The sequence below is a fragment of the Ranitomeya imitator genome, chromosome 4 (assembly GCF_032444005.1).
Source record: "Ranitomeya imitator isolate aRanImi1 chromosome 4, aRanImi1.pri, whole genome shotgun sequence".
In the NCBI taxonomy this organism is placed as follows: Eukaryota; Metazoa; Chordata; class Amphibia; order Anura; family Dendrobatidae; genus Ranitomeya; species Ranitomeya imitator.
Genome location: NC_091285.1, coordinates 608286255 through 608298800, shown reverse-complemented (window position 1 = coordinate 608298800; position 12546 = coordinate 608286255). Strand labels below are relative to the sequence as shown.

At 40.5% G+C, this 12546-nt stretch overlaps 1 protein-coding gene across 1 annotated transcript in view; it reads left to right on the top strand.

Moving 5' to 3' along the window:
- ANTXR1 (ANTXR cell adhesion molecule 1) overlaps window positions 1–12546 on the top strand; it is a 320379-nt gene that overhangs the window by 215335 nt on the left and 92498 nt on the right. The gene's annotated exons all lie outside the window — the stretch shown is intronic.

The window sequence follows — 12546 nt, the reverse complement described above, 5'->3', positions numbered from 1 at the left end:
CTCTTGCATGGCCCTATGACTATTGACGGGACCTGTTTGCCACATGCTGAAGATGCAGGTCCTAGTGGTCAGACAAGCATATATCCAAGAATCCTAAAGCAAAAAGCTTAAAAAAAACATTTTAAATGCTATGAATAACATTAGGATAAATGTTCACAAATATGGGCACCCCAATGACATATGTTCTTTCGTCTTTGAACAAATTTTGTTCCATGCCTTTTTTTGCAGAAAGAATTGAGATTTTTGCATCATCATAAGGGACCACGTTTTAAGAAACACTAGCCAAAAGAAAATGTCTGCCAGTTTCTCCTATCTGCTATTTTTTTTGTACTGGCCTGTCTGAAACTTTAAAGGGAACCTGTCACCAGGTTTGTCCTATGTGAGATAAGGCCACCACCTTTCAGCCCTGATATACAGCATTCTAACATATTGTATACATTGATGTGAAAAAGTATTTGCCCCCTTCCTGATTTGCTATTCTTTTCCATGTTTGTCACACTTAAATGTTTCAGATCACCGAACAAAAATAACAATTTAACAAAGATAGCACAAGTAAACACAAAATGCAGTTTTTAAATGAAGGTCTTTAATATTAAGAGAAAAATAAGCCGAAACATACAGGGCCCTGTGTGAAAAAGTGATTGCCTCCCCCATAAAACATAAATTAACTGTGGTTTATCACATCATTGGGAAGCTGAGATCAAGTTCCCTAGTCACACCCAGGCCTGATTACTGCCACACCTGTTCTCAATCAAGATCTCACATAAATAAGATCTGTTTGACAAAGTGAAGTAGACCAAAAGATCCCCAAAAGCTAGACATCATGTCACAATCCAAAGAAATTCTTGAACAAATGAGGATCGAAGTAAGTGAGATCTATCAGAATGGAAAAGGTTATAAAGTATTTTCTAAAGCTTTGGGATTTCAGCGAACAACAGTGAGTGCTATTATCCACAAGTGGCAAAAACATATTGATTATGCCCAAGACTTTGGGAAAATACTTTGTGGACTGACAAGACAAAAGTTGAACTTTTCAGAAAGTGTATGTCCTATTACATCTGGCGTAGAAGTAACACAGCATTTTGGAACAGGAACATAATTCCAACAGTAAAATATGGTGATGATAGTGTGATGGTCTGGGGATGTTTTGCTGCTTCATGACCTAGAAGACTTGCTGTGGTAAATGGAACCATGAATTCTACTGTCTACCAAAAAATCCTGAAGCAGAATGTCTGGCCATCTTTTTGTGACCTGAAGCTGAAGTGCAATTGGGTTTTACAGCAGACCAATGATCCAAAACCCACTAGCAAATCCATCTCTGAATGGCGTAAGAAAAACAAAATTAAGACTTTGGAGTGGCCTAGTCAAAGTCCTGACCTTTATCTGATTGAGATGCTGTGGCTTGACCTTAAAAAGGCGGTTCATGCTAGATCAGATACAAGCATGTCTAAAGCAAAATCTGATCCCAGGTCTCTTCTACTCATTTCCAAAGTTGCATACAGGTCAACTCACTTAGGTATGTCTACAGATTTTTATTCAACTCTACCCACAAGTGTTCGATTGGGTTGAGATCTCGGGACTGTGGGGGACAATGAGGCACCTCTACTTCTTTGTCATTCAACCATTTCTTTGCCAATCTCGAGTTGTCCTGCTGGAACACTATGTCATCCTTTTCATACTCATAGTACTCAAGCGTATGAAGTAACTTGTCTTGCATGATGCTCACATATAGCTCAACATTGTCGACCACCATCGATCCTGGTAAAGTATCCAAGGCCTATGGCTGTGAAACATCCCCATATCATCAGGCTTCCTGCACCGAACTTGACAGCCCCTTTGATTTCTTGATCCTTTAGCCTCTTTTTCCATGTTTCTTCCAAACCCATTTGCACCCATCAGAGCCTAGTCTATTGGCTTTTGTCTCATCGCTCCAAATCACAGGTTTCCAATCGTCTATTGTCCACTTAGAACGATATTGAAGTCGAAGCCTCTTCACCTTCTTTCGGGCCACTATTCCAGCGTTACGTAACATGCGTCGCACTGTGCTTGCATCATCTGTGATCTCACTATTATGAAGCATACGAGCCACCTCCACTGCCATGTTTGTCGCACTAGCACTCATAGATCTTGTGATGAGCAGACTTGTTGACTCCGATATTTTGCCTGAATTTCCACCTCTTGGCTTTTAAATGGATGGACGGACTTGATTTCATAATCTGCAAGCTGTCCTGGCACTCATATGATGCAGTTTGGCAATTTTCTTGGCAGAGAGATCACTATCAATGAGCTGGATGATGCTGTTTCTCTTTTCTGCTGGGAATCAACCTAATAACACACTGAGCTATTAGGGGATGTGAGGACAGGTTGTAATTTGTAGTATTCAGGAAGAAATAAGTACATGAGAAGAATCTGCATAACTAATCACATGCTAAATAGTTGCCCTTTAAATTTATGTATGAGATAGCCAAAATGATTATCTTTAAAAATGATGGTAGTCTCAAGTTTGAAACAGTAGTGGATGGTAAATTATGCAGCCTAAAAGTCAAAACTTCAAAACATTGCTAATCTTTTACTCATTATTGTAAGTACACAAGCCTCATCTGGTCCAAGAGATTAATTTTATCATGTCTGCAATTTGTATTGTGAAATCTGCTGACTGATCCACTTTAATGTGTTTCTCCTCTGACTATTGTATTTCTTAAGGTCTGAGAATGTATGCCTTATCATTTCGTCCATATGGATTCAGGCTAAAAATATTTTAATTGGATTATTTTTGTGGATATAAAGTATAAAGTCAACCAGATGATGTTTTTACCCTAGTGGAAGGAATTAAATTGCAAGTGGCATGACTGGGGCATTGGGTACGGACTTGACCTGAAATGACAGGGTCCTCAGCATCTGGATACCATTCTTGTTTATGGACCTTTTATAGCAGAAATATGTGAGGTGGTGTGAGGACAGGGTTGCTAAAAAAGAGGGAGCATTAGTCATTAATCCAACCATTATGGATGGTTTACCTGGGTGTGCCAGCAGAGATCATGTCTAGGAAAGCAAAACATGTACTGTAGATACTGATTAAAAAGCAATGCACCTCTCTGTGTAGGGAATGGATCTCATATGTGTATGATTTAATGCTGGATGCCTCATTCATAAATCTCACCCTACAAACAATTTCTCAATAATTCTGTAAAGTGAAAATTTATTTTGAGCTCTAAAATGCACAATATTAGAATGCAACCTGCTGGTATTCAATTTATTTTCTATGGGTGGCTCTTGGCATAATAGACTGCGTGCCTACATACATTTATATAACGCTTCAAATGCTTTCTATTATTGAACACATGATTTGTTTTAAATGTATATTTGTTTCTTCTATAGCATCATGTCCCACAGCTCTGTACAGAGTACCGTATGTCACCATTCACACTAGTCCCTGCCTCCAGTGCAGCTCACAGTGAGTGCAGTACCTTAGAGCAAGTAGCAGAAGAAGACATAACATATCGGAATGATTTTGGGATGTTGCAAAAAGAGGAGAACCTCAGGGGGGCACGAATAAACACAGGGAGAACATAGAAACTCTGCTGATATGAGAGCCACCATGCTGCCCAGTGTTTGTATGCCGTAGGAGGTACTGCCTGACCGATTTTCATGTAATAGTGCCATCTGCATAGTAGGAGTTGTAGGTTTTATATCAGGATTGGCCAAACTAGTGCCCATAAAATTCATACATGGATCTCGTGATCGTCAGCTTTTGTGATGCTTGGCCGGGTGGGTCTTGGACCCCACTATTCTTTGTCTTCCAGGAAAAAAAATTGTCCACAAAAACTTCCTTTTGAAGCCATACCATATTTTATTCTTCCTATCCATTCAGTTTGACTTTGGTACTTAAACACACAAAAGCATTCTTGCCTTGTACTCAAGAAGGCATCAGTGCTACTGTGTGTGAGTATACATATATAATTATATATCTATATTGTAGCAAAGCCAGATAGAACTGGGTTAAATATTAGCAATGTGTTCTTAATTAGAAGTACCTGACTAGCTTTAACTAAAAACCAGTCAGCCTGCTGGATGTTGAGCAAAGTCGAGTGTGCTGCTGGTGAGTGAACACAGTGCTGTGTGTTGAAGCTGATGAGCGACCAACCAAAATGTGAGCTGTAGCTGCTTAAAGAGAGACATGCCAAAGTCTCTGTCTGAATGGAGACTGCAAGGGTCAGCTGGGAAAGCTCGGTAGTCTGCGAGTTGGAGCTGCAGAGAACCGTGTTGAAGCTGCTGCCTGTCTAGTATGAACTGTGCCCGGAGTTGAACACTTCTCTTTTGACGCTGGAAGCTCTTGGATCTCAGGCTGAAGGGAATACCGAGACTGGTTTTACTGTGCCTCTTATTTGTAGGATGTTTGCGCTAGGAAAATGTGCTGTAATTTGTTCGGATGAGCCTGCACTGACATGTATGTGCCTGCTGAATGAACTGTATTTACTGTAATATTTATGTGCCCAGAAGAGGCTGGTTTTGGTTTGAAATCCCTGGGAGTTTAAATATAAAAGCATAAGTTTGTACCCAACCGCATCTCCTTTGTGAACGACCTGAGAGTGAATCCCTGAAATATATATGTACAGCAGGGAAAATAAGTATTTGATACACTACCGATTTTCCAAGTTTTCCTACCTACAAAGAATGGAGAGGTCTGTAATTTGTACCATAGGTAAACTTCAACTATGAGAAACTTTAAAAATCCATAAAATCACATTGGGGTTTTTTTTATATAATTAATTTGCATTTTATTGTATGAAATAAGTATTTGACACAATAGAAAAACAGAACTTAATATTTTGTACAGAAAACTTTGTTTGCAACTTCAGGGGTCATAAGTTTTGCGTAGTTCTTGACCAAGTTTACACACATCGCAGCCGGGAACTTGGCCAACTCCATCATACAGATTTTGCCCAGATTTTTCAGGTTTCAGGGCAACATCGAGTTTCAGCTCCCTCTGGAGGCTGGCTAGGCCAATCCAGGATTTGAAATGCTCCCTATTTGCCCTGGCGGTGTGTTTCAGGTCATTGTTATGCTGGCAGACCCAGCCATGCCTCTTACTGAGGGAAGTAGGTTGTTGGCCAAAATCTTGCAATACATGACCCCATCCATCCTCCCTTCAATACTGTGCAGTTGTCCCATCAATAAATGCTGTCATGAAGATTATCTGCTTACCATATTCCCATTTGAGGACTAAATTATATGCTCCGCATAGTGTATATAGAATATATAACTATGAGTTCACCAGACCTTGTTGTCCCCATTACCTTTGTACAAGACTCACCTCTCAGTACAAATTTCATTATTAGCAAAGAAGTAGGGTGAGAAATTGTCCCAAAAGTGCCACTTAGTTATCACTTTTTTCTTGAGACATGGTCTCCATCATGCTGTAGACAGCGTTATTCATCAACAAATTGCTCCTGGATTGCTGAGAGAAGTTGCTCTTGGAGGATGTTTAGATCCCATTCTTCATTCATGGCAGTGTTTTTAGGCAAGATTGTGAGTGAACCCACTGCCTTGTATATAAAAAATAACCAAGCACATGAATAATCTCAGGATGCTTTTCTGTTGGCATGGCACGGAACTCTTGGTAGCTCTCACATTTTTTTTTCCTCTGCATAATCATTCTTCCAGATGTCCTCAACAATCTGAAGGAGGTTTGATCAGAGAAATGAACCTGACCCCAGTTCTCTGCAGCCCAATTCCTGTACTTCCTGCAGAACGTCAGTCTGTTCTTGCATTTCTTGGTGAGAAGTGGCTTATTTTTTGCTCTTCTTGGCACCAGACCAGTCTCCAAAAGCCTTTGCCTAACTGTGCATACAAATGCCTGCCTGCTGTCATTCCTGAACAAACTGCACTGGTGTAGAACCAATCCTCTAGTCTAATCTTCTTTGGGAGATGGTCCAGGCATTTGCTGAATTGACTTGAGCACTCGTAATCCTTTTTCACAACAATTGAACCCCAATCTTTGAGGTTCTTAATGATCTGATAAACGGTTGATTTAGGGGCAAACTTACAAGCAGTAATGTCCTTGTCTGTAAAGGCATTTTTGATGCAAAGCAATTATAGCTGCAAATGAACGTCATTTCCTTCTACGTAACCATAGATAATGGAAGAACACAATGATTTCATGCAGAAGCCTCCTTTTATGCAAGCAGTCCACTATTTTAATTCAATCAAGACATCAGAGTGATCTCAGCTGCCTTGTCCTTGTTAACACTTTATCTTGAGCTAACAAGATGATCACCGAAAATATATAAGCAGGTCATTTTGTAGCTGGGCTAAAACCAGTGAAAAGGGGGTTTTTGTGATTAAGTTAACTCTTCATGGCAAGTAATGACATTGCAATTTTTTGCAGTTCATACGATCACTCGTCAAAGCAATCTAGAGTTAATGCAAATTTCCATTATAATTTCCATGTTAAAAACGTGGGAAAAACACGACATGTGCACATCTTCTAAGTGTACTTAAATACCCATAGAAACTTCTGACTAAAAGATCTAAAAACACTGAAACCGCAAACTTTGCGAAAACCAAAGTTTGTGTCAAGTCTCAAACCTTTTGTCCACTACTGTATATGTTTATTTTTCTTTTTTTTTCCTCTAAGAAACTCTTGACCACTATGGGGTTCATTCTTCTTCAGTGGTCTTAGTCCAAAGATGATTCATCTGACAGTGAAAACAAACAATGTAGTGATATTATGCCCATAAATTCATGCCCTACGTCTGGTGATGGAGCCAGATCTCGAAAACCATAAACATGTGCCGTCCCTGGATTTCTGTTTCTGCAATTTTGTTTTCTTGTTTACCCTTTATACTTTTTGAAGTTATTTTGGTCCTCCTGCAAAATAAGCACAACTTGTCAGCTGTGGTTTATGAATACCCTTACTTCAAGAATACTGTCTTGTTTCATCCCTCAATATGAAACTTAGTGGTTAGTGTTTTATCTTAATGTGAAAGGAGCGGAGTGGCTTGACTTCCCCTTCACGATATACTGTATTTAATTGCCGGGCTTAAGGTGTCCATGCCTATTAAAGCAAACCAGTCAATTTTAGTGAAGGGGGAAAAGAAGGATCGGGCAAGTTACATTTTAACATACCCGATCCTATGTTCTAAGAAAAGCCGCTGACAGAGATGTTTATCAGCAACTTACTCTTCTATATCTACTCAAAATCCAAGCACAGTGGGTCAATGGTGTACAATCGACGTATAGACCTTGAAATTATTCTGATGAATACATTGCTCCTTTTTTCAGCCTATAATTCGCAAAACAAATGCTAAATTCTAGCAATTTTTCTTATCACAGTAGTATGATGTCAACTAGGATTTCGGAAGAAAAATATGAATCCAATATTTTTTACTTTTTTCACAATTGGGGATGGATGTAACTGTATTACAGCATTCAGTTGCATATTTTGGGGGCATAGATTTGGCAAATACATTGTGATGTTCTCAAGACACGTATATACTCGTAGCAAACATCCACCAGACAAGTGGTGAGAGCAGAGTTTTCCAGCTCCTCTGTGATGTAGGAAAGAGACCTCCATGTAGTTAGGAATCCATCTACTTGATGGATGGTCAAGCATGTTCTATACATAAATGAACATATGATTTAAAGCATTTCTCGAAGTAGGTTGCTTTAGTTATGTGGGTGTTATTGTACCCAGAGATAATATCTTGTCTACTTGAGTCCTAGGTGCCATCCTATAATTCTTCCAATAACTGTCAGGGTTTCCTCCTAATCCCTAAAAAAATATTAATAGACCAATTTGGTCAAGTTCATGAATGATAAAGGTGACCATACACATTATTACAGCCAGCTATACCTCCTGACACCCCAAACCCCCATAAAGCAGCTTGGAGCATGTGTTCTGAATAGGGAGAGGATTGATTATAAATTGCTGCCAGACACCTCTGGAGGCAGCTTATCTCCTGTGAGAACAAGAATTTGACATGCTATTTTTTTCCCTCAATATCATCTGTCAAGGAAAAGTCATGAAATATCCATACACACCATATAGCCAGCTAGTCCTGCCCAAAAAGTCAAGGACATCTGACATTTATCTTTTGTGTATTATCACTGTTATATACCTGTCCTGGGTATCCCAAGCTCCACTTCCTTCCCCTGGGTCTGCTACCCTCTGTCATGCTCCACGTCGGGTTTTGCAAGTTGCACCGTGTGAATCGGTTACATCATCTCGCTAGACCTATTTAAGGCCCATTTAGACACACACCTGTGTCTTGGGATTGAGACTCTAGTGTTCCAAGTTTGGATTGCAAAATTATCAGTACGTGCTGAATTTTTTGCTTCCATTTATCCCTGCTGGGATCAACTCCAGCTGTCCTGCTGCTTTTGAGAATCCCGTGTGTGCCAAGTCCTCACTGCCCACGTGCCTTCCTGCTTGCTGTATCAACGCCCAAGGTCCATGTGCCACCCCGACCTAAGGCTTAGAATATCCACCTCACCAGGCCAGCCTAACAATCAGCTTGAGTTTTATGCCATTCAGAAACAACCACTGTGAATCAGTGCTCAAAGGACTGTCAAGGATTGGAAAAAAGGATAATGATGGTTAATATGAAACCTGCCATGATAATTAACTGACCACCTTGGGTCCAGCTGCCAAGAGCCCCAACAAAAAGCTGAATATAATAGGTAAAAGTGCTGTTCGTAACAAATAGATGAACCAGATCCTCCAGCTTCAGAGTCTCTTCTTGTTAAAGAATCACTCCTCCTCCCAATAAATTTGTACCCTCTTAATATATTGCAGTCAAATTACATAGCACTGTGTTCTTACAATTGGTCATTTTGCCTTCCTACCCAGCTAACTCTTCTTTTTCCATTAGGTCTATGATATCACATGATTACATACTGACTAGCTGAATCCTTCTAAGCTCTCAGTAGAAGCAAGAGGTCAATTTTTCTTGTATGAGTCATGAGTCACTGCAAAAAGTCCCTTGCAGGGGGGAAGAGCGGAGCAGCTGGGTCAGGAGATGAAGAGGGAAATAATTATTACAGGGACAATATACTTCCTGTTTCTTTATAGAGCAGAGAAAAAAGAAGAATTATCTGGGTAGAAAGGTAAAATGAGCAATTGTAAGTACACAGTGTTGTATAATTTGATGACTGCAATATATTAAGAGGATATAAACTATGGTGGGAGTGCTTCTTTAACAGCTATCCGATCTGATTTTTGAAAGCCCCCTTCTATGATGTCCATGTGCTGTAACAGATTTGACAACCCCGTAAAAACCTTGCTACTAGATAGTTTCTACTTGTATTCAGTACATTGTTAGACTTGCTAGAGCGTGTCACTTAAGATAATGAACATCTCAAGGTACCTTCACACTAAACGATATCGCTAGCAATCCGTGATGTTGCAGCGTCCTCGCTAGCGATATCGTTTAGTTTGACACGCAGCAGCGATCAGAATCCTGCTGTGATGTCGTTGGTCGGGGCTAGAGGGCCAGACCTTTCTTTGGTCGCTGGCTCTCCCGCTGACATCGCTGAATCGGCGTGTGTGACACCGATTCAGCGATGTCTTCGCTGGTAACCAGGGTAAACATCGGGTTACTAAGCGCAGGGCCGCGCTTAGTAACCCGATGTTTACCCTGGTTACCATCCTAAAAGTAAAAAAAACAAACGCTACATACTACATACTACATACTACATACTCGTTGGTCGCTGGAGAGCGGTCTGTGTGACAGCTCTCCAGCGACCAAAAAGCGACGCTGCAGCGATCCGGATCGTTGTCTGGATCGCTGCAGCGTCGTTTAGTGTGAAGGTACCTTTACAAAAAGTCATTAAGTCCTTGGACAGTGTAAACAAAGATCCAAATATTTGCTTGCTCAGGTCGTGCTGTCTTTACTCCCTTCGAAGCTAACTAAAATATATATTGGGATTTTGCTCAAGCTTGTGGCTGCTTGAACTCATTATAGTCAATAGCTGGCGGCAGCTTTTCTCCACTTTATCATTAGCACAGATGTTTTAATTAGAAACCAATGCTGAATAAGCAGCATTTATTCCAGATTCCTTCATGGACCTCCCCTTCCAGCTCAAGTAAGAAGCATGAACAGGCAGGAAAAGTAGGTCAAACAGCACCTATAAAATACCTTTGGGAAGTTGTTGCTAATTTTTTGTGAGATATTATTTATTCTTTTACCCAGTGTTGATAGTGGCTGATGTCATTATATTCAACTGGTGTGGAAATTATGACATTTCATAGCAAGTCTAACATATAGGAAATATTTCTGGATGTATTGCACCATCTGCAATCTCTTAGGCACCTTGCCGAGCATGCATATTCATATGCACTCTCCATGGTACTGATCATGTGACATAAGATTAAAAACTGTGTACTGTTTTACCCGGGCTATAGTAATGTTTCTATCTACATGTCATGTGTCAGAGGGTTCCATGTAATATTACCATCCAAAAAGTCTTTGCAGTTAATTTTATAGTGATTGTATATCTGAGCAGTTGTCACCTGCCGATTTCACATCATATGTCCAAGGGCCGGTTTTAGACAAAGTGGGGGCCTGGGCAAAAGTTAAAAGTGGGCCCAAAATACTAACATATCGCAACATTACGCAGAAATATTTAGGTTGCATTTATGTGAGCTGAGTCCAGGCTGTTAAACGAGCGCGGTCAATAACATTTAAGTTTGTTTACCGGCCTCGTTACACATACTGCCGAAGAATGATGGTCGCAGAACGATCATTATTAGCTCAATCTGTTCCCATACAGTGTAATATTATTAGCAGATTGCCGACATTTTTACACATATGAACTCCTGTCTGCTATGCCGAGCACATACACTCAAAGATACATAGAGCACATACATGCACACACACTGTTACCAGAAGTTCAAGGGGCTCACTGAGTGACGTGAATCCTCTAAGCTCAATGTCCAGGTGGGCACAGGACCATGGGCGTCAGTGCAGCAGGTAATGTTGGAAACCGCAGACAGAGGACGTCTAGAAACCACACGCAGGTAGTGCAATACTGGAAACCGCAGGCAAGTAGGTGGAGTGGGAAGCCGCAGGCAGGTACTGCAATGCTGCAAACCGCAGGAAAGTAGCAGATAACCTTCCAGAATAATGGGAAAGTCAGCAATCAATGAAGCCGCACACAGCCAGGAAGACGTCTTGAAAACCGCAGGCTGACACATAGGGTCCAATAGAGATGAGGACAAGTAGCTAACAGAACCTCGGAGTCACCAGAAGCCACAGACTAGTAGGTAGAGAACATCCTGCAGCTCTCATCCAGGCTTCTGTGCACACACAAGTTAGTCACAAATTCAATACTGGATTCAATACCAAGGCCTGGGTGTGTGTCTTAGAAGCCATTAAATAAGGCCAGGCAGTTCATCACATGGAAGCACACCAGGCCACATGCAAAACCCAATGTGGAGTGTCAGAAAGTTCAATGGACAGGGGCAGATGAAGAGGAGCTCAGACCAGGGACTGGTGTGTAACACACACATGTATACACAAAACACATACATGTATACGTATATAGAGAGAGAGCACATACAAACACATGTATACACAGATCACATACATAAAGACACATGCTTACACAGAGCACATACAAACACACATGAATAATACATAAACATACAGACACATACAAAACCTACAAGAAACAAAATGAGCAAAACCCCTGCTGTAACTATATGAGTAAAAAGCAAAAGTGCATTTACATAACACAGAGTTCTTAGTAATACTGTTTGTGATCAAAAATAGCACAAAAGCCATCCCACCGTTGACAAGGTGACTCTGATAGGGACGGTCCTACACTGTTTAATATTAAAACCTTACCATGTGTCAAAGTTAACCTTAGTGTGTGAATAAGGGCAGACGAAAGGACCGGGTCCCAACCAGGAGACAGCAGTCTAGGGAAGCCTCTAAGTGTAATTTCCAGCTCAGGAAAGGGAGGCCACACCCTGGATTGCACAGAATGCAATAATACAGAGAAAAAACACAAAAATTTAGCTTGGTTTGTGTTGGTATACATTCAGCAATTAAACGCATGTTCACATTGGCCATAAAACATTCAAAACCTACAAAAAACAAAATGATGAAAAACCCTGATGTAACTAAATAAGTAAAAAGCAAAAGTGCATTTAAATAACACAGAGTTCTTAGTAATACTGTTTTTGATCAAAAATAGCTTAAAAGCCATCCCACAGTCGACAAGGTGACTCTGATCTGGACAGTCCTACACTGTCTAATATTAAAAACCTTACCATGTGTCAGAGTTGACCTCAGTGTGTGAATAAGGGCAGACAAAAGGACCGAGCCCCAACCAGTGAACACTAGTCTATGTACTGCATGTATACCAACTCAAACCAAGCTAAACATATGTATACACGCAGTACATAAATACAGATACATGTATACACAGAGTGCATACATAGAGACATATATGTATACACAGAGCACATGCATACAGACACATGTATACACATAGCACATACATACATGTATACAAAGAGTACATACATATCCATACACA